This window comes from Peromyscus maniculatus, chromosome 5 (genome assembly GCF_049852395.1).
Source record: "Peromyscus maniculatus bairdii isolate BWxNUB_F1_BW_parent chromosome 5, HU_Pman_BW_mat_3.1, whole genome shotgun sequence".
Lineage (NCBI taxonomy): Eukaryota > Metazoa > Chordata > Mammalia > Rodentia > Cricetidae > Peromyscus > Peromyscus maniculatus.
The window spans coordinates 55,713,721-55,732,731 of NC_134856.1; the positions used below are offsets into that span (position 1 = coordinate 55,713,721).

General features: G+C 53.2%; 1 protein-coding gene and 1 pseudogene across 1 annotated transcript in view; both read left to right on the top strand.

The window, feature by feature from the left end:
• Nucleotides 1–1,308: 1,308 nt before the first annotated feature.
• Nucleotides 1,309–3,139, top strand: LOC143273333 (enhancer of mRNA-decapping protein 3 pseudogene; annotated as a pseudogene).
• A 14,947-nt stretch (nt 3,140–18,086) lies between these two features.
• The window catches only part of Znf469 (zinc finger protein 469), a 42,052-nt gene continuing 41,127 nt past the window's right edge, over nt 18,087–19,011 (top strand). The window contains exon 1 of the mRNA XM_042277800.2: nt 18,087–18,171. The gene's annotated coding sequence lies outside the window, so the exon portion shown is untranslated. The remainder of the gene's footprint in view (nt 18,172–19,011) is intronic.

Below are 19,011 nucleotides of genomic sequence, written 5' to 3' on the forward strand. Positions count from 1 at the left end.
AGCTATGTTCATAGAAGCACTATTTGTAATAGCCAGAACCTGGAAACAACCTAGATGCCCATCAACGGAAGAATGGATGAAAAAAATGTGGTACATATACACAATGGAGTACTACTCAGAAGAGAAAAACAATGAAAGCATGAAATTTGCAGGCAAATGGATGGAACTAGAAAAAATCATCCTGAGTGAGGTAACCCAAACCCAGAAAGACAGTTATGGTATGTACTCACTCATAGGTGGATTCTAGATATAAAATAAAGAACAATCAGACCACAACCCATAGAACCATAAAGGCTATATATATATATAGCATGGAGGTCCCTAGGACGACTGTGGCTTATAATAAATTTCAGTTTTACTCAATTATTGAAAAAAATAGCCAAATGAATGGAAACACATGAACTATGAACCAAAGGCTGAGGGGCCCCCAGCTGGATCAGGCCCTCTGAATAGGTGAGATCAGTTTGGGAGGCAACTAGGCAGTGGGACCAAGTCCTGTGCTCATTGCATGAGTTGGCTGTTTGAAACCTGGAGCTTATGTAGGGACACTTGGCTCAGTCTGGGAGGAAGGGACTGGACCTCCCTGGACTGAGTCTACCAGGTTGATCGCAGTCCTCGGGGGAGGACTTGTCCTGGAGGAGGTGGGAATGGAGGGTAGGCTGGGGGTAAGGGGAGGGGGTGGGTGGGGGAGAATAGGGGAACCCATGGCTGATATGTAGAACTGAATGGTATTGTAAAATAAAATATATATATAAAAAAACAAAACAAAAAAACAAAAAACAAACAAACAAAAAAAAAAAAACAGAAAAAAAAATCCTGGAACACTGGGTCATGCCAGATGGTAAAGATGCTACAAAGACTCCAGGAATGGATTGAATCACTCTGGAACAAGCTTTAACAGGTTTCAACTCCTAAAGATAGGACAGTTTGAGTATTGATAGTAATTTCTACAATTACCACCGCCCGGCTTGATTGAATCTAAAGGCCGGCTTGATTGAATCTAAAGGCCGGCTTGATTGGATCTAAAGGCCGGATGATACAAGCCTTTAATCCAGACCTTGAGGCTGGAAGACACACCTTTAATCTGAGCCCCGCCTTCTGCTGGAGGCCTATATAAGGACAGGGAAGGAGGAATAGGCTTCATTCCTTCTTTGCCCGCTTGCTCTCATCTGGTCAGCACATCCATTCCTTCACCGGCATTGGAGCCTACTTTGGGATTTCAGCGTGTACAGAAGACCAGCTGAGACACCCAGTCTTGTGGACTGAACGACTACTAGATTCTTGGACTTCCCATTCACAACTAGCTGTTGTTGGACTGCAGCCTGGTTCCTCTGTGTAGTTTTGGTGCCTGTCCTGGATCTCGATCTGTAGAGCAGCCTGGAACTCACAGAGATCCCGCCTGGTTCTGCCTCCTGAGTACTGGAATTAAAGGTGTGAGCTACCACTGCCCGACCAATAGCCAGTGACTCCACGTCTGGAATATGGCTATGGATTGGCTAGGCAGTATTGTGTCAATCAACTGTGGCGAGAGCTTGGGTGTCTATCAGGGAAGAGTGTCAGCAGTGGATCAGGTCAGCCAGACCATTTCTCTTACTCGGCCCTTCCACAATGGAGTGAAGTATCCTGTACCAGAAGTCACCTTTCAGGCAGGTGATATTATAGAATTGAAAATTCTGGAGATACCAGGTCCTGGAGACAAGCAGCAGTTTGGAGACCTTCATCAGACAGAATTGGGCCCTTCTGGTGTTGGGTACCAAGTGGGTATCAATCAGAATGGTACAGGCAAGGTGGTCAAGAAGCCAACCTCTTCCAGCAGTACCCCTCAGAACATCCCGAAGAGGACAGATGTGAAGAGCCAGGATGTTGCCGTTTCTCCTCAGCAGCAGCAGTGCTCGAAGAGTTACGTGGACAGGCACATGGAGTCCTTGAGTCAGTCCAAAAGCTTCCGTCGTCGTCGGCACAACTCTTGGTCATCTAATAACAGGCACCCAAACCAGGCAACCCCAAAGAAAAGTGGTTTAAAGAACGGCCAAATGAAGAAGAAAGATGATGAGTGCTTTGGAGATGACATTGAGGAGATCCCAGACACAGATTTTGACTTTGAGGGGAACCTGGCCCTCTTTGACAAGGCAGCTGTGTTTGAGGAGATTGACACCTATGAAAGGAGAAGTGGCACCCGTTCCCGGGGTGCCCCAAGTGAACGGCCTGCTAGGTACCGCCACGACAAAAACATCCTGGAATCAGAGCCTATTGTCTACCGTAGGATCACGGTGCCGCACAGTGTGAACAAGGAATTCTGCACTGACTCTGGCCTGGTGGTTCCAAGTGTTTCATATGAGCTACATAAAAAGCTGTTATCTGTGGCTGAGAAGCATGGGCTGACCTTAGAGCGGAGGCTTGAGATGACGGGGGTGTGTGCCAGTCAGATGGCCCTGACTCTCCTCGGAGGACCCAACAGGTTGAATCCTAAGAATGTCCACCAGAGGCCTACAGTAGCCCTGCTGTGTGGGCCCCATGTGAAGGGAGCTCAAGGTATCAGTTGTGGGAGGAACCTAGCCAACCATGATGTGCAAGTCATCCTCTTCCTGCCCAACTTTGTCAAGATGCTGGAATCTATCACCAATGAACTGTCTCTCTTCAGCAAGACCCAAGGTCAACAAGTGTCTAGCCTAAAAGATCTCCCTGCTAGCCCTGTGGACCTGGTTATCAACTGCCTGGATTGCCCTGAGAATGCCTTCCTGCGGGATCAGCCCTGGTACAAGGCAGCTGTGGCCTGGGCCAACCAGAACCGGGCACCAGTGCTCAGTATAGACCCTCCTGTGCATGAAGTTGAACAAGGCATCGATACCAAATGGTCCCTGGCACTGGGCCTGCCTCTGCCACTGGGGGAGCACGCGGGCAGAGTCTATTTGTGTGACATTGGCATTCCCCAGCAGGTCTTCCAGGAGGTCGGCATCAACTACCACTCACCCTTTGGCTGCAAGTTTGTCATTCCCCTGCACTCTGCCTAGAGGGGCTCTGGGCAGCTGGGCCTTGTGTTCCCCTGCACTCCTGCCGCCAAACCCAACAACGGACGTCTTAAGGATGTGAAGCTTTGTGGACCTTGTAGATTATCTTTTGGGTTTGTTTCTTCTGTGAGAGAATAAAACATACTTAAAATTAAAATTTGCCTGCCACCTTCCCTTAATCAGGGAAGGCTTTCCCCCACCCACCCACCCCAAAAAAATGAGTTAGATGCTAAACTCTCAAATTGAGTGTTCAAGTTCACTTTAAGGATGAGAGAAAAATGTGGTGGTATGGTGTTCCCCAAAATATTGTGTACCTTAATAAACTTATCTGGGGTCAGAGAACAGAAAAAGCCACTAGTTAAGCAGTGATAGCACACGCCTTTAATCCTAGCATTCCAGAGACAGAAATCCCTCTGGATCTCTGTGAGTTCAAGGCCACATTGGAAATAGCCAAGCATGGTGACACATGCCTTTAATCCCAGAAAGCCAGCCTTTAATCCCAGAGAGTGGTGGTAGAAAGCAGAGGGATATATAAGGCGTGAGAACCAGAAACTAGCAGCATTTGGCTGGTTAAGCTTGTGGCTGGTTAAGCTTCAGGCTTTTGAGCAGTAATTCAGCTGAGACCCATTCCAGATGAGGACTCAGAGGCCTCCAGTCTGAGGAGACAAGACCAGCTGAGGATCCGGCGAGGTGAGATAGCTGTGGCTTGTTCTGTCTCTCTGATCTACCAGCATGGACCCCAATAACTCGCCTCAGGTTTGATTTTGTTAATAAGAACTTTTAAGATTCCTGCTACAAAAAAAAAATCAAGGCTCCCGAACTTAGTTAGTGGTGATGTTGGGCTTTGAGCATGCTCTGGCTGTCTCTGAAGCCTGGCCTTGTCTCCTGAGGAAGTCTAGGGAGAAGGCCCTCTGCTCTGGAGTGTCTGTGTACTATGAACAGGAAATCTGGGAGGGCTTCAGAAGGGAACGTGCATGGTAAACTCAAGCAGGCATTTCTAAAGCGGGGCAAGTGGCCCCAGCCACCAGTGGAAGGCTGTGTGAGCATTCTTTGTGCTGGAGTTGATAGGAGCGCATCGACCACCCACTATGCACCAGGCACTGCTGGTCCCAGGGGCACCTTCCTGGGCTTGACACACAGCTAGCTGGCCACCGGCTGGGCTCTGGCCCTGGTCTCTGGGGTCCAGGGCTCATGTCCTCATCTGGAATTCAGAACAATGCGATGAAGAGTCCAGCTTTCCAAGACACGTAGTTATGAAAATACAAGAACACAGCTCTCCCAAGCAGCTCCACTCCGGTGAACTCAGTGGACCTGGGCTGGCGCAAACAGCCCTGCATTCTTACCCTAGCCAGCGTCCATGCAGAAGTCCCCTGTGCCCGCAGATGAAAGCATCCCCATCCCGGCTTAATTCCGGATGAGTATCCTCCCTCCAAATTATGAGAGGAAATTCAATATTATTTTAGGACTTGCCTTTGCATAATAGCTGAGGAGAGCAGAGAACAATCCAGGGCTTATGTCAAATACAAACACGCTGTTCCCTCGGCTGACAGCCCCAATTCTGCCCAGGAAGGGAGCTGGGCATCAAGTAGCTGTACCTTTCTGGATAGATCAAGAATAGATCATAGCCATGGGAATGCATGGTGGGAGGAGCAAGGGATACACAAAAAAACCCAGCACGTGATGGACAGTGTTAGGGATCCTCCTGGACTTGGACAGGGCCCTGACCCTGAGTATAGGATTTGCCTGCTCTGAGGAAGGCAGAGCTGGTCTATGCAGTCCTATTTTCTTGAGCACCTAGCTAAGTCTTTGCTACAAGCAGCCTGGAAGGAGGTGTGGTTACAGGTGTAGATCTAGAGGACTTGGTGGTAGAGGGAGGGCATGGCTGTGAACATGGTCTTGGAAAAAGAGGTGGCCTCTACTGTGGCTCTGTGGTTCCTTGTTCTCAGAAGGGGGTCCGAGCAGTGGTCTCTGCAGGTGGAGTAGCTGGCTTCTGGGCAGGGTGTGGCACTGTGAATCCTCCTGGACCCTCAAACTAGAGATTTCCTCTGGGCCCAACTAAAAATCAACCCTTCCTTCCAGGTAAGCAAGACATTCAACACAGGCATCCCTCTGCCCTGTGTGCATCACTGTGGGCCAGCCTGGCATGCACATAATGCAAGCGACATTTGAGTTCACCTTGCTTCTTCCTGGAGCTCCTTGGCATACTTTGGTTTGCAGGATGGAGACAGCACAGGAGGACAAGGGTCATCTGCCACCATTTCTGCCTAGCAGGAGGCAGCCAAGCCATGTGGGGACAACGTGGAATTGAAGTCATTCCATAGCCCTCTGCTGGGTGATCCTGGGCAATTCACTTTGCCTTTCTGAGCCCAGAAACCTCTGGAGATGACGCTAGCATAATATCAAGTCAAGTTCACAGAACAGCTAGGCCAGCAGTGGCAGAACACGCCTTTCAACCCCAGTCAGTACTCAGGAGGCAGATCTCTGAGTTCGAGGCCAGCCTGTTCTACAGAGCAAGTTCCAGGACAGCCAGGGCTACAGAGAGAGACCCTGTCTCTAAAAACAAACAAACAAACAAAAACAAATTCACAGGACAGTCCTCACAGCCATTCCGGGGTGGTACTGTTCCCACCACCCTGATTCTCCGATGACGAAGCAGGCTCACTCTTGCTGCGCTGAGTAGACAGACATGCACCAAGAGGTGAGAAAGCTTGGTCACGGGGTCCAAGAGCCATAGCGAAGGAAGGGCAAGCTGCTTGCATTCGTTCCTTTTCTCATTACTGTGGAAAAATTACTTGGACAGAGCAACTTAGGGGAGAAAGGGTCTCTTTGGGCTCACAGTTTGAGGGACCATCAGTCACGGTGGGACTCGATGACAAGATCTTGAGGTAGCTGGTCACGTTGCATCTGCAGTCAGGAAGGAAGCCGAGAGAGATGGACGCTGGTGCTCAGCTCATGTTCTCCTTTTTACTCAGTCCAGGAGCTCAGCCCAGGGATGGTTCTGCCTTTCCCTCCCCCAGGTAACCCAGCTTAGAACCTCCCTCACAGACATGCCCAGAGGTTTGTCTCCTAGGCAATTCTAGATCCTGTCAGGATTAGCCATCACACTGTTCCATCATGTGTCGAAGTGGCATCTGTCTGCCCCTGCCATCCAGGGTCCTGGCAGGAGCCAGCCTGGGCAGTATGGCTTTGACCATGTGAGCCCTAAGACAAGCCTGTTGCTTTAATTGGCATCGTTTTCCTGTTTCAGAAGCACTGTGCTCTCCACAAAGGTTAGAAACTACAGCAGAGCCCAGGCAGGAGAAGTTCACAGTCATCCATTCTGTAACCCGGAAGCTCTTGCCCTCAGGTGATCTGCTATGGTGTTCCCATCCCTCCTAGGAGTAAATTTTAGTCTTCATGTTGCCTTTCCATAAAATTAGTGCAGGATTGGGGCACAGTGCAGTAGTTGGACACTTGCTGGTGAGTAGGATCCCTGGGTTCCATTCCAGTGTAGGAAAAAAAAATGTAGACACCTTTTGTAATAGCTTTTTACTCGCTATTTACTGGGGGTGGGGGTGGGTGGGAAGCCTGGCCTTCATGCTGTTTTCTGGCCCAGCCTGTATGTTCATGCCACTGTTCTATGGAAGGACTCCTGTCCTCAGCCTCTAACTCTGACCTGGTGTCATAGATAGTTTAGTGGCTGGTCCCCCTCATCACAAAGCTCTATCATCCTCAAAGTGAGTTCAGGAAATGGAGCCACTGGCTCTGAGTGTTCTGGAACATGTGAGGTGTGAATGTTTGCTCTCTAGCCTTAACCAGCCTTGTGGACCTACAGGTGATGAGTCTTCAGTAGTCTACTAAAGAAAATAATGTACTGTCATTCAACTCCTAAAAGGAGGTGGATGTCCATGGTGCTGTGGGCTCTGGCTTTCCTCACTCATGTCCCCTGTCGGTACTGACTAGCTTCCTTCAGGACTGAGGTGTGTGAGGCCCCGGAACTTCTGTGACAGATCCCTGCACACTAGATTAGTGACATCAACAGGCATGGATCCTCCCTTGGTCTCGAGAGAGGGTTGGGGTCAAGAGTAAGATGTGCTCAGTTTCTCTGCTTTGTTTCATGGTCCTTCGTGTGACCCAATGTGACAACAGTCACCTGAAGAGGACCAAGTCTTACCCAAACCAAAGTGGACAGCTCCACAGGACATACCAGGGCTGCTGCTGACCTCCTGGCGCCCTCCTTCCATCATGGAGAGCCAGTGGCTTGCTCAGGGTCACACCTTACAAAGCCTTAGCCCCAAGCAAGGTATCATAACTCAGGCCTACCCCTGAACTCGGGCCTTCTGCCGATTTTTGTGCCGTCAGACCCAGAGACTGACAACCCACAGAAGGAGGCACCCACTCTGCAAGTCAGTCTTTCTGATGCCCCTGGTTCCACGGGACCCACTGCCCAAAGCTACAGAAGCCGTCCCTGGGCACAGCCAATGGTGCCTTCCCTAAACAGCCTCCTTCCTGCATGCGGCCCCCTGCAGCTCCTGCCATGCATGTCTGCACAGTGAAGTATTCAGTCTCCTGTTTAAATTAAATGAAACCCCCAAACCATTGCCTGGGGCTGGGGCCAGCTCAGCTTAACACCCCTTAAGTCCAGCCCCAAGAGGCCCTTATGACAGAAGAGGACCCTGGACTTTGTGGGGTACCTGGACACTCCTCATGGCTTCACTAGTGCTTTAGTGGGGCCAGCTAACTCAATATTCAAGCTGCATGCTCCTCTTTTAGCCCGAGAGTCAGGCCAGGAGCAGGTGTGTCCCCTGAAGATAGGCCCCGCCATACCTCACAGACCCCCTGGCACACAGCCTGAGAATATCCCTGGCAGGGACTATAATGTGTGCCCTTGAGTTACCTGCTCTGAAGACATCGCTGACCCTCTGTGCCCAAACGCAGTGTGTTCTTATTCTCTGTAGGACAACAACGTGTGTGCTGTGCTTGCATCATACAAGGTGTTTTGGGCTCAGTGGCCCTGTGCAGCCCTGAGAGAAATGTCCTCTCTGGGTCCCCACTTAACAGCTCACCATATCCAGACTTCAAGAAGACAAGGGAGCTGGCCCAAGACCCTCAGTAGGTCCCAGCAGCAAGACTGTGACCAGTCTTGACCCCACCCAGAGCCACTGTGATGCCTGAGCTCCCTCACAGGTGACTAATGTCTTCCCTCCCAGCAGAGCCTGACTCTCCATTCCCTGAATTCACTCCCACAATGTGACACCAGTAAATGGGGCACAAGCAGCAAAACTCCAGAAACTTGGCTGGCAGGTGTTTGCCCCCCCATGCTGAGAACCTGTAATCCCCACTGGCTGAGCAAGCCAGCTAACTGCTGGATGAATGAAGCGTGGGGCCCAGCAACATCTGTACCCAACTGATGAAAGACAGCCATGGACAACCCAGGCCCTCCCAGATGGCACCAGTCAGCCAAGCTAACCCACACCAGTGAACTGTTGGTGCCCTGTGGATCTTCAGTGCCAATATTTTAGCCATTTGTTGTGGGATTGGTTGTTATGCAGCAAAGACTAACCGCTACAGCATCAGATACAGATATTGCTTCTTCTCTGTCTTGAGACTGAGCTGCTTAGTCTTCTCCTGAGGCAGGAATACAAGACAGGGCTTAATAGGTGCCATTCTTCAGGGAAGGGAAGTCTGAGACACAGACTCACCCTAGGATCCTCACACAGCCAAGTGCCAACCCCCTCACCTGTGTAGACCATGACAGTGGACAATGAGCTTGGTGCACGTCCACAAACCTCTGACAGAAGCCCTGCAGGTCTGATCATCAGTGTGAGGAGCCCTGCAGGGGAGGTGGTCTTCTGGGTCCCACACTATGCTCTGCAGAGGCAGAACTCAAGCCTAGGTCTCCCACAAGTAAGTTAAAGCACCATGCTGCCAACAAAACATGTTGACACTTGTTCTCTGAACGCATGTGGCTTGTCCTTCCTGGTCCAGTTCTTTCTCAGTGACATCACTAGTGACTGAACACTGCTTGTTCTTTGTTCTCCGTTTGCAATGCTCAATTTGGGATCCTGGAAGTCTCGGTGCATTGCTCTGTGACATTTTCGTCACTACTATCCCCTTCACTTTTGTCCTCCTCATGCCATCCTCAACCCCATCATCCTTACATCACCACCTTCAGCAACATCATCACCACCAGCAGCGCATCACCATCACTGCCAGCATCATTACATCATCACTCTCATCATCAGTGTCATCACCACCGCCATTATCCTTACCCTAACCGCTACCATCATCAGCAACACTGTCATCACTACCGCCACCGTCATCACCACCATACCCCCACTGTCAATCACGGCAGCATCACTGTGATCCTGTTTACCATCATCCTCATCATCACCAGCAGTAACAGCATCATCACCCTCATCCCATCTCATAGTTACTATTACCATAATCAGTCACCATTGTCACCGTGATCCCAATCCTCATAGTCATCCCCATCACCACCATCATCATCACCACCATCATTACCATCATCATCACCACATCACTACTGTAACAAATCACCATCACCATCATCACCTCTCCATCAGTATCATCATTATCGTCACCATCATTCATTGTTACTACTATCAACATCATCATCCCCACCACCACCATTATCAACTTCACCATCATCTTCCCCACCCTTTATCACCCTCATCATATTGGGATGAAAACACTGTCCGATGGCTCTGTGCCAGGCACCTCTTCAGCACATTCTATTATTTCACTGAATCTTTTTTTTTTTTTTTTTTTTTTTTTTTTTTGGTTTTTCGAGACAGGGTTTCTCTGCGTAGCTTTGCGCCTTTCCTGGAGCTCACTTGGTAGCCCAGGCTGGCCTTATTTCACTGAATCTTATGACTAGCCTTTAAGATGGTTTCCTATATGTTAGTTCTACTTTTCAAATGAAAACGTTGGAATTCCTGGGGGTGTGGGAGGGGAAATGCAACTTGTCCACGTTCCACAGCTACAGCAGGCAGGGTCTCCTTCCTCTCCGGCCACCACTGCAGACTCCCTTCAGGGGTGTCTCCTCTTGCAGTCAGACCATGCAAGCAGGCTGTGGGTAGTGAGATAAGCAAGGGCACAGGAGAGCCGGCAAATGGGAACAGAGTGTGGGATTTGCCATCAAGACAGGATGCTGGACTACCTCTATGGGGCAGACAGGGTGACGTGCAGATGGCAGTTTTGGACTTCTGACCTAAAGAGCACAGAAAGCCCTCTTCGGGGACTGAACTCTGCCTATGCCCCATGGCGTCTCGTCTTCCCTAGGCCTCAGTTTCTGTGTCTGTGATATGAAAAGCCTAGAGCAAGCTGTGTCCCCACGGCTTCTGGGCCTGGTCTCCTCATGACGTCACCCATGACGCGTCCACACTAGGTCAAGCACGGAGGACTTTCTGGAGGTGCAGGTTTCCTGAGAAGGTTCTAAAGGACAGACAGAGCTTCTAGTGTAAAGGTGAGAGCATTCCATGTCAGAGAGTGAGTGTGGTGTGATGGAGTGGAGGGATGGACCCTGTCTGTCGTGGATGGATAAAGCAGTGTTCAGGCCCAAGCCTCTGCAGTGGAGTAGACAGTAGGTCCCACCACCTGCGGTCCATCAGAGGAGGAGGGTGCACAGATAGCTTCAGGCCACAGCAGGAGGAGGTGACCCGTGTGGATCTTGAAGAGTAAGTCAGAGTTTTCCCAGCTAGCAGAGGTTGCAGGATGAAGGAATTTTCCAAGAAAGAAGAACATCAAATACAGAGTCATCGAGGAGTAAGGGACTGAGGAGCACTGGGATGACAGACAGCAGCTCATCCAGCTTGAGCTGGGGTGGCAGAAAGTGATCCCGAGACTGCTTTAAGGGCACGAGGCTGTAGCTGAGTATGAATCTTTATCTTTCCTATGGGGGCCAGGAAGCCACAGGGTACTTCTGCGAGGGGACATGGCACCTCAGTCTGTTTAGAAGGCTTGTCCATGGTGTCCATGAACAGTTATGCAAATGTCTGGTGACAGTGACCCCCATTAGCAATTAAAGCATGGCTAACGTGTTGACAGAATGGCACCCGTGGGGGCCAAGAGCTGCTGGGCACCTGGCTGCTCCAGCCTGAGGTGCACACCACTCAAATGACACCTGCAGTCACACCCTGACAGCACGGATGTAAGAATGACCTCACGCCCCGAGCCTGCGTCTGCCACAGTAACAGGGCTATGTGCACAGACAGGCCGTATGGTGAAGACAGGCTTGGCGTTGTAACGGGATCTGAAGTGTGGTAGGCGGTTGACATTAGTAGACTTCTTACTGATAGGAAAGTATAATTTGTGGCCAGTGTAGAAATGTGGGACAGTGGACGCAAAAACAAGTCACCTATAAAAGTCACCAAAGGATCTAGGGAGACGTCTCAGTCAGGGAAAGGCTGGACTGAGTAAGCTGAGGATGTGAATGTGGCTCTCTAGCACCCATGTAAAAAAAAAATGCTGGTACAGTCCAGGTCCTCTCAGTCTTGGGGCTTCAGAGACAAAAGAATTCCTGCAACTCACCAGCCAGACTATCTAGCTCAACTGGCAAGTCCCAGGTTCAGTGAAAAGCCTTGCCTAAAAATGAGATTGAAAGTGGTAGAGGACACACAGTGTCAACCTCTGGCCTCCACACACATACACCCATACAACATACACAGAAAGCCACCAAGACTAGTCAGAGTTATCCGTGAGAATCCATCATGGGCGGCTCTGAATTCTCAAAGCAGATTGCTCTTAGTCCCTGCAGAGATAGGGTTGGGGAAACTGAGGCAAGGGGAGGCACGACAGTGTTGAAACTTGAACCTGGAGTCTCTCTCAGGCTCGTGGCCCTTTGGTAGTGAGGTGGACAAGTTCCCAAGTCCAGGTCTGTGAAAGCCCTCCAGGGGCCATATTACACTGTTACCAGAGTGGAGGCCCACCAGGGGCCATATTACACCATTACCACAGTGGGGTCCATGCTTCCTACCCAAGGACTCAGCTTGTTCGTCGTAGGTTTCCTTCTACCGGTTTTTGTGTTTCTGTTCCTGTATTCACTCAACAAACACAAACTGTTCTACATGCCGGGCATGCTCAGGGCCCTGGAGTCACTGCCACTGGCTGGACTGGGGCCATCAGCCTTCACTGTCACACAGAAGGAAGTCTGCTGACTGCCCTCCTGCCCACGGAAAGTCAGAGGGGACCATTGTTCAGGCCACAGCAGCAGGTGGTAAAACGGAAGCGTGGTTTTTCTTTAGTGTCGCCAAAGGGAAGAGGCGCTGGCTTGAGTCTGGCTGGCCTGGGATGGTAAGTTATCTGGAGAAAGATCCCAGGAGCCTTGCCACATTTTTTTCTAAAAGAATGTTGGAAGTCTCCGTGGCCAGGTATGGAAAAGACAGCTTGGGCACACTGAGGCCATTCAGGGTGCTGACGCAGACCCAGGTGGCAGAGAGAAGGACGCTGCTGTTCACCACAGACCCTCAAAGGGCCGGTTGTCTGCACACTCAGTGGGCACCCTGCGGATGAACAAAAACACTCCTCACAGCGCCTTTTACACAGACCTTTCTTGCAAACCTTCCCTGGCACCCCGAGGGAGTGATGGACCAGGACATGCAGAGCCACAGAATTATAGAAAAATAAAGGCTTAAAGATTTAGACGGAGGACATCCAAGTCCCCTTGCAAGCCAGGTTGGGATGCAGAGAAAGGATGGAGGCCGGCCCCAGGCTGCTGTCCCTCTCCTCCATGCCCAAGGAACTGCCACTCCTTGGGCCCAGCCTGGTGCCTCAGCCTGGCCTCCCTCGGGTTGTGACTCATGAAAGGGCCCATTCATGCCCTGGCTGCTGGCCTGGGTTCCTGCAGCGGCTGCTCTCCACAGCCTCTGTTTTCTTTTCATTAGAACTCCCGTCCTGAAGGTCCGTGCTTGGCTGAGTCAGGGATGCTCCAGAGAGGATGTCTCGACAGAGCCACCCACAGGCCCCAGCACATCAACTGAATGGCAGATGGGGAAACTGAGGCCACGCTGCTCGGAGTGTAGGAGTGGTTTGGGCTTAAGCCACCAGCTGCTATGGTACCTCAGACACTCAAGGGGCCTCAGAGGCAACCAGAAGGCAGGGAGCCCTGATAAGATGAGTGTTGACAGCCAGCAGGGTTCCTTTCAGACATGCCCAGATCCAGGTCCTACACGCGGAATGAGTGGTGTTTGCCAGGGCTGGGAGAATGGAGGGCCTGGCACAGGCCTGGCTCCCAGCAATATAGCCTCAGCCACTCCTAAGGACTTTCCAGGGGTTCAGGCAGGTGTTCAGGACCTTCACACCCTGCTTCTCTCAGGTCTTCCCAAGTTCCCTTGGTGGAGGCAGGACTCGCACCTCAAGCAGTGCCCATGAGAAGCTCTATGGGACCGAAGAGGGAGGGCTTCATGGAGGAGGTGTCACACAGAAGACCCTCTGCCAATGAAGGTCAGTGGTCTTGACCAGCCACGTGCTAAGCGAATGTGGGTGGGTGAGCATCATTGATGTGTGAAGCTCTCAGGAAGGACATCTTTGCCTGACCCCTCTTTAAAAAAAAATGGGACCACTTGGAAGCTAAGCAGAAAAAAGTTTTGCTCAGGGCTCTGAGTCATGCGCCACCGTCTGTCTGGAATGTCTCCTGGCCCTGCAGCTATTCACTCAACACTCAGCCCGCCCTAACTGGGCCTGACCAGTGAAGCTTCCCGAATCAGATGAGGTCAGGGTGGTTTGACCACAGACCCCTCCTTTTCTGTCTTCTCTCCCCATCCCTCACTCCCTCCTTCTTCTTCCCTTCCCTCCGACCTTTCCAACACTATCTGTCCTTTCCTCCCTCTCTTCCCATCCTTCCCTCTCCTTCCCTCCCTCCCTCCCTCCCTCCTCCTCTTCCCCTCCCTCCCCTCTCCCTGCTGCTGCCTGCTGCTCCAGGTACAACAGGCCCCTTATAATGTGCGGACTTAAGAGATGAGCTGAGAGCAGCATTGAGCTTTATTCATTCCTGTGTGATTTCCTTCCTCTACCCCAGAGCCTGTATTTTGTTTTCTGATGCCAGGGGGGAAACTTGGCCCCATTTCTGACCAGACACTCAGGAGCAGGGTAACCTGGGGATCTCAGAAAGCTGTTCCCAGGGCCAGCACCCCTACATCTTCAGAAGCCCCACATGTTCCTCCTGCCTTGGACAGCAGTTGCTAGGTACAACTGATCTTGACCACCACCACTCCCCCCGGCCCCCTGTGGCGGGGCATGTGAGGACAGAGGCACCAAGGCCTCTGGCAGCTCTGCCCTCCTGACCAGGGGATGTCGAGATGGCTGCCAACCAGAGCAAGTGGAAACTCAGAGAGGTTGCTCACTTACCCAAGGACGCAGAGCTGGCAGGAAGCACGAGAGTGGGTGAACTCTTTGGATGGTTACAGGACCTGAACTTCTGAACTGACCAGTGGGATCCACAGACACTGGCCGCGCTCCTAGTGGAGCACATGGCTGCACTTCCCACCAGCCCCACAGATGTCCCACGCTCTGCCCTGGCCTCGCGGCAGTTCCTAGAGAAGTCTCCAGAGCTGTCAGAGCATCCTGATGAGGAACAGGCATAGGACCCCCCAAGTCCACTTGCCTCCATAGGCCCCAGGCCCCAGGCCAGAGAGGATGGATCTACCTAAGCACACATTCCATGATGTGGGAGCCCCACTGTCCCTTTGGTTTTTTCGTGAAATGCTTTTACATGAGGTGCTGAACTGGCCAGGGTAGGAAGGGGAGCTTGACCCTAAGCCTGGAGCCCGGGCTGTTCCCACTCTACCCTAGCCTCAGCGAGGAGGCAAGACGGGCAGCATAGTGTGATGGTTGTGCCTGGTGTGCTCCACCAGCCTCCCATGCCTGTCTGGGTGGGCTTCTGTGGTCTTCCAGCCTCACCCAGCCTCCATGTCTCCACTCTAGCAACTGGCTTTGAAAATGCCCGGAGGAATCCAAGCAGCACACAGTTGCTCAGGCTCTAACTGAGGCTGGTCTATGGGGTGGAGCATCACCTCTCAACACTTACTGGGGTGAGTGCCCTGATGCCCCCAAATGTTTCTGGTGCAGGCATCTGGGGCAGGGTGAGACCTGGCCTTCGAAGTGTGTGTGTGTGTGTGTGTGTGACTTGTGACCACAGGCTAAGGCTAAGGTAGCTGGAGTCAAGCTTGCTGGAGTGTGACAATGTGGTCCGGGAATCTGCCAGCGGCCTCTGCTCCTCCCAGCCTGCTCTGGTGATGGTGGTGTGGTTTGTTTCTGCTTCAGGCAGAAGTTATGGCGATGACTCAGGAGCACGGCTGGCTCCCTGGACGCTCCAGAGCCAGGAAGCCTCTGCCAGAGAGTGGCCAGTGCCGGCCTTGAGTGCTGGGGTGAGAGGGCCTTGGTCAGGTCTAGAGACCAGGACTCTACCAAAGTGGCTGGATAAATCGAGCTAGCCACTCTGGGTGGGCCCTGATTCCCCGGGAGAATGGAGCTTCAGAACTCTCAGTTCTTCCCAAATAGTTCATGCTGGGGTGAAAGGCGGGAGCAGAGAGGTCCATGCTCCCCAGGAACCCCTTCTCTTCCCAAAGCCACCATGACTCACCACCCCGCCCCCCAGCGGCTCCTCCCAGGGTCAACAGGTCACACTGTCAGGAACTCTGGCCCGTGTTCAGGACTGAGAGGAGGATGTAAGGCTACTGGAGATGAGCCCGAGGCATCCTCGAGGACCCTGTCACCCAGAAAAGCCACATAACAGTACTCTCATGCTCACATGACCGATGTCTAGAGTTGGGGGGAGACCTTGTGCCAGCCATCCCATGCACAACTGAGGTTCATGGTATCACAGTGGCCCCCCACCTGCGCCATCCTGAACATCACTGGTCAGTCACAGGCAGATGTGGAAGAGTGCAAGACAAAGCTTTCTCCAAACAGACGGCTGGAGACAGCACAGGAGCCTGGAAAGGGCCAGCAGCTCCCAGAGCAGAGGAGGCCTGCTGTGCTTGTGGCCTCCTGGGCAGCAGAGCAGGGTTATAGGCTTTACGCCTGCCTGGCCCCAGGAAGCACAGGGTCCACCCACTGTTAAGGCTGTGGCAACAGGTCTGGGCACCAGTGACCATGTCTATTGTGTCTGTACCCTGGGCAGTGTCCAGGGGCACAGAGCTAGAGAAACGTGTACATACACTGCATGCATGCACACATATACATATCCACGCACGAATACATGTGCACATGTGCACACACATGTATAGGTTTACACATATACATGCATATTATGTATGAATACACATGCACACACCAACACACTGGTGTGTTTTGAAATCCTGGCCTTTCTTAGAGTCAAAGCAGACACCAAGAGGAAAAGAAGGTCATGTCTTCCAAGGTCTCTGAGGTGGGGACTCCTGCTATAGGGACTAGGAAGCCCTGTTGCTGAGGCACGCCTGCACTCACAGTTGCTCGGACCTTTCCTGGGTGTTTTCTGAGGAGCAGGAGATCCTGGGTCCACAGGCCCAGAATGATGCTGCAGAAATGTGATCTGAGTCTCAGTCCTGGGGTACAGGGCAGGGTGGGGGCCTCTCAGCCCCTACCCAGGTTCCATTCACATTTGCAGCCATTTCTGGCTCCCTGTCATGTGCCATGCTGGAAAGTCCCAGGAAGATCAGCTTTGCTCTGCAGTTCACTAGAGCTCATAGCAAATCACAGGTGAGTTGTTCAGCATAGGCCTTGGGGCCTGCCCAAAGCCAGGAGTTTCCCAGGAAGCAGCCTAGAAGCCTGTGCCCAGCCTTGCTTTGCATGATAAAGGTGTTCCCAGGAGGCGTGAAACCGGAACTTCTGAGTGGCAGCTAGACCCACTGTGGGGGTGGGGGTGGGGGGCTGTTGAAGGGACTCACTCTAACAGGGTCTCTGTGAAGAGCCTTCACCTGGTCGTTTATCATGCAGAAGCCCACAAATCCGTGGTCAGTGACCTGGTTCATATAAATTGGGGCAACCTCAGTGGTCCTATCTCTCTGCACTTGGTGTGTGAGCTCACATCTTGTCTGTGTGTGCATGCGTATGGAAACCAGCCTCGGGTGTCATTTATCAAATGTTGTCCACTTTGTTTTGGAAGATAGGGTCTCTCATTGCCCTGGAGCTCACCAAATACTAGGCTGCCTGGCCAGCAAGCCCCAGCGTTCTGCCTGGCTCTGCATCCCCTGCGCCGGGATTATAAACATGCACCACACCTTGCTTTTTACCGGAGTGCTGGGCATCGAACTTACATCCTCATGCCCAGCTCAACATCTTAACCTCTTCCAGCTTTGTGGCCTCTGTCAGGTAACTGATCTGTGAAGCTTAGGTTCATGTGTTGGATGTAGCATTTGGTCAGATGATCTTAAAGGGGCCTTCCCCTCTCTAGGGACCTAAATGAGACTCCTTTTCTCCCTACTGTGTTTCAATGTGCCAGCCCCAGGCTGGATGAGGGCCCAGCAGGAAGCCACCAGGGTTGGGGACTGCAAGCTCTACTTCGATGACAAGAGCCCCCTGGACATCTACTACCATAGCTCCTCGGAGTGCCAGACTTGGGGGAGGGGGTGTTGCTCAAGCTGAAGTTTCCCTTAAACAGGTGCCAGTTGTGATCCGGCCTCCTGACCTTCCGGGCCAGAAGCCAGAGGAAGAGGTTTAGTTGCTTTTGGTGGCCCAGGGACTGGGAGGACAGAGGGACGGACAGAAACTGCGACTGGAAGCCACACGGTGGAATGGTGGCAGCTGTTTCCAAAGTTGCGCCGAAGCCAGGCTTTCCGCCCAGCGGCGTGCCAGCTGTAGAACTGGCCAAGGAGAGTGGAGGGGGGTTGGTGGCCCGGGAGAGAGTTTCCCACCAGGCCGGCGTGGCTAGGTGGATCCCATGAAACCAACACCTAGGAAAAGCCGCGCTAAAAATAGCCGGGGCGGGGCGGGGGGCAAGCGTGTAACCCAAGCCGGGGCGCTGCTGTCGGGCTGCGCGTCCGGCCTCCGCGCGAGCGCTGCCCGCGGACCGGCCCGGGAGGCGGCCCTCTGCTCGCACCCCGCCCCAGGCGCAGCGCGGCGGCTCGGTGCCCGGCGGGCGGGCGGCCGGGGCGCTGCGGGCGGGGATGAGCGCAGGGGCTGCGCGGGCCGGGCGCGGGCGCCCCGCGCGTCCCGGGAGCTGGAACTGCGCGTGGCCAGGGCGGAGGTGAGTGCGCGACGCTGGAGTGTGCGGGGACGGGTGCGGTCACCGCGCTGCGCTCAAGGCGCACTGCCGGTCTCGGGTCCCCAAGCGTAGTGAGATGAGCTGCGTGCGCCGAGCACCGAACACGGGGCGGCCTGGCGGGGGCCCTGGGAGAGCGGTTGGCGATGTCCCCGGCGTGTTGCGAAGCGCAGAGCCGGCGTCGCCAGCGCCCTGGGGAGTCGGAGCCGCGGGGCTGCCGGAGGTGGTGCGGTGGCTCATTCATTGCGCCCTGGAGCCGTTCGTCTGCGACCCCACCGCCGCCCGCTCGGGACATCCTAAGGTCCGATGCTACGGGCGGGATGGGGTTCTGCTAGGGGACTGGAGGGTCGCCACGCTGTTGCTTCCGCCTGGAGGCCCATCGCGCCCCCACCCACCCCTTTGCTTTGGGGCAGCTCCGCTGGAGAAGTCCACAGAGTTAAGCTAAGCAGACCGCGGGGACACTGCGCCCCTCGTGGCGATGGCGGGAAGGGGAGAGAGAGTATGGGGATTCGTCCCGATTCAGTGGCCGCCCAGACCCTGTCCTGCACCCCGGACCTCAGGGTGGAGACAGCGATGCACACAGGAGACTGAAAACGGGGCTGCTGGGCTGCCGAGTCGGGCTCGGGCTCCAGCTGAGGCAGCTGACTGCTTCTCTGCCGGCTGGGCTGACCGGACTGTGTGGGGACTGTGCCACGTGTTACTACTGCATTTAATCTTCAGTCGTGAGATGGGTGGGACCCCGAGCTCCCGATGAAGAAAGCGAGGGTCAGAGTGGCCTGCGTTGCACAGCTGGAAAGCAGCAGAGGAGCTGACAGTGTCCACTCA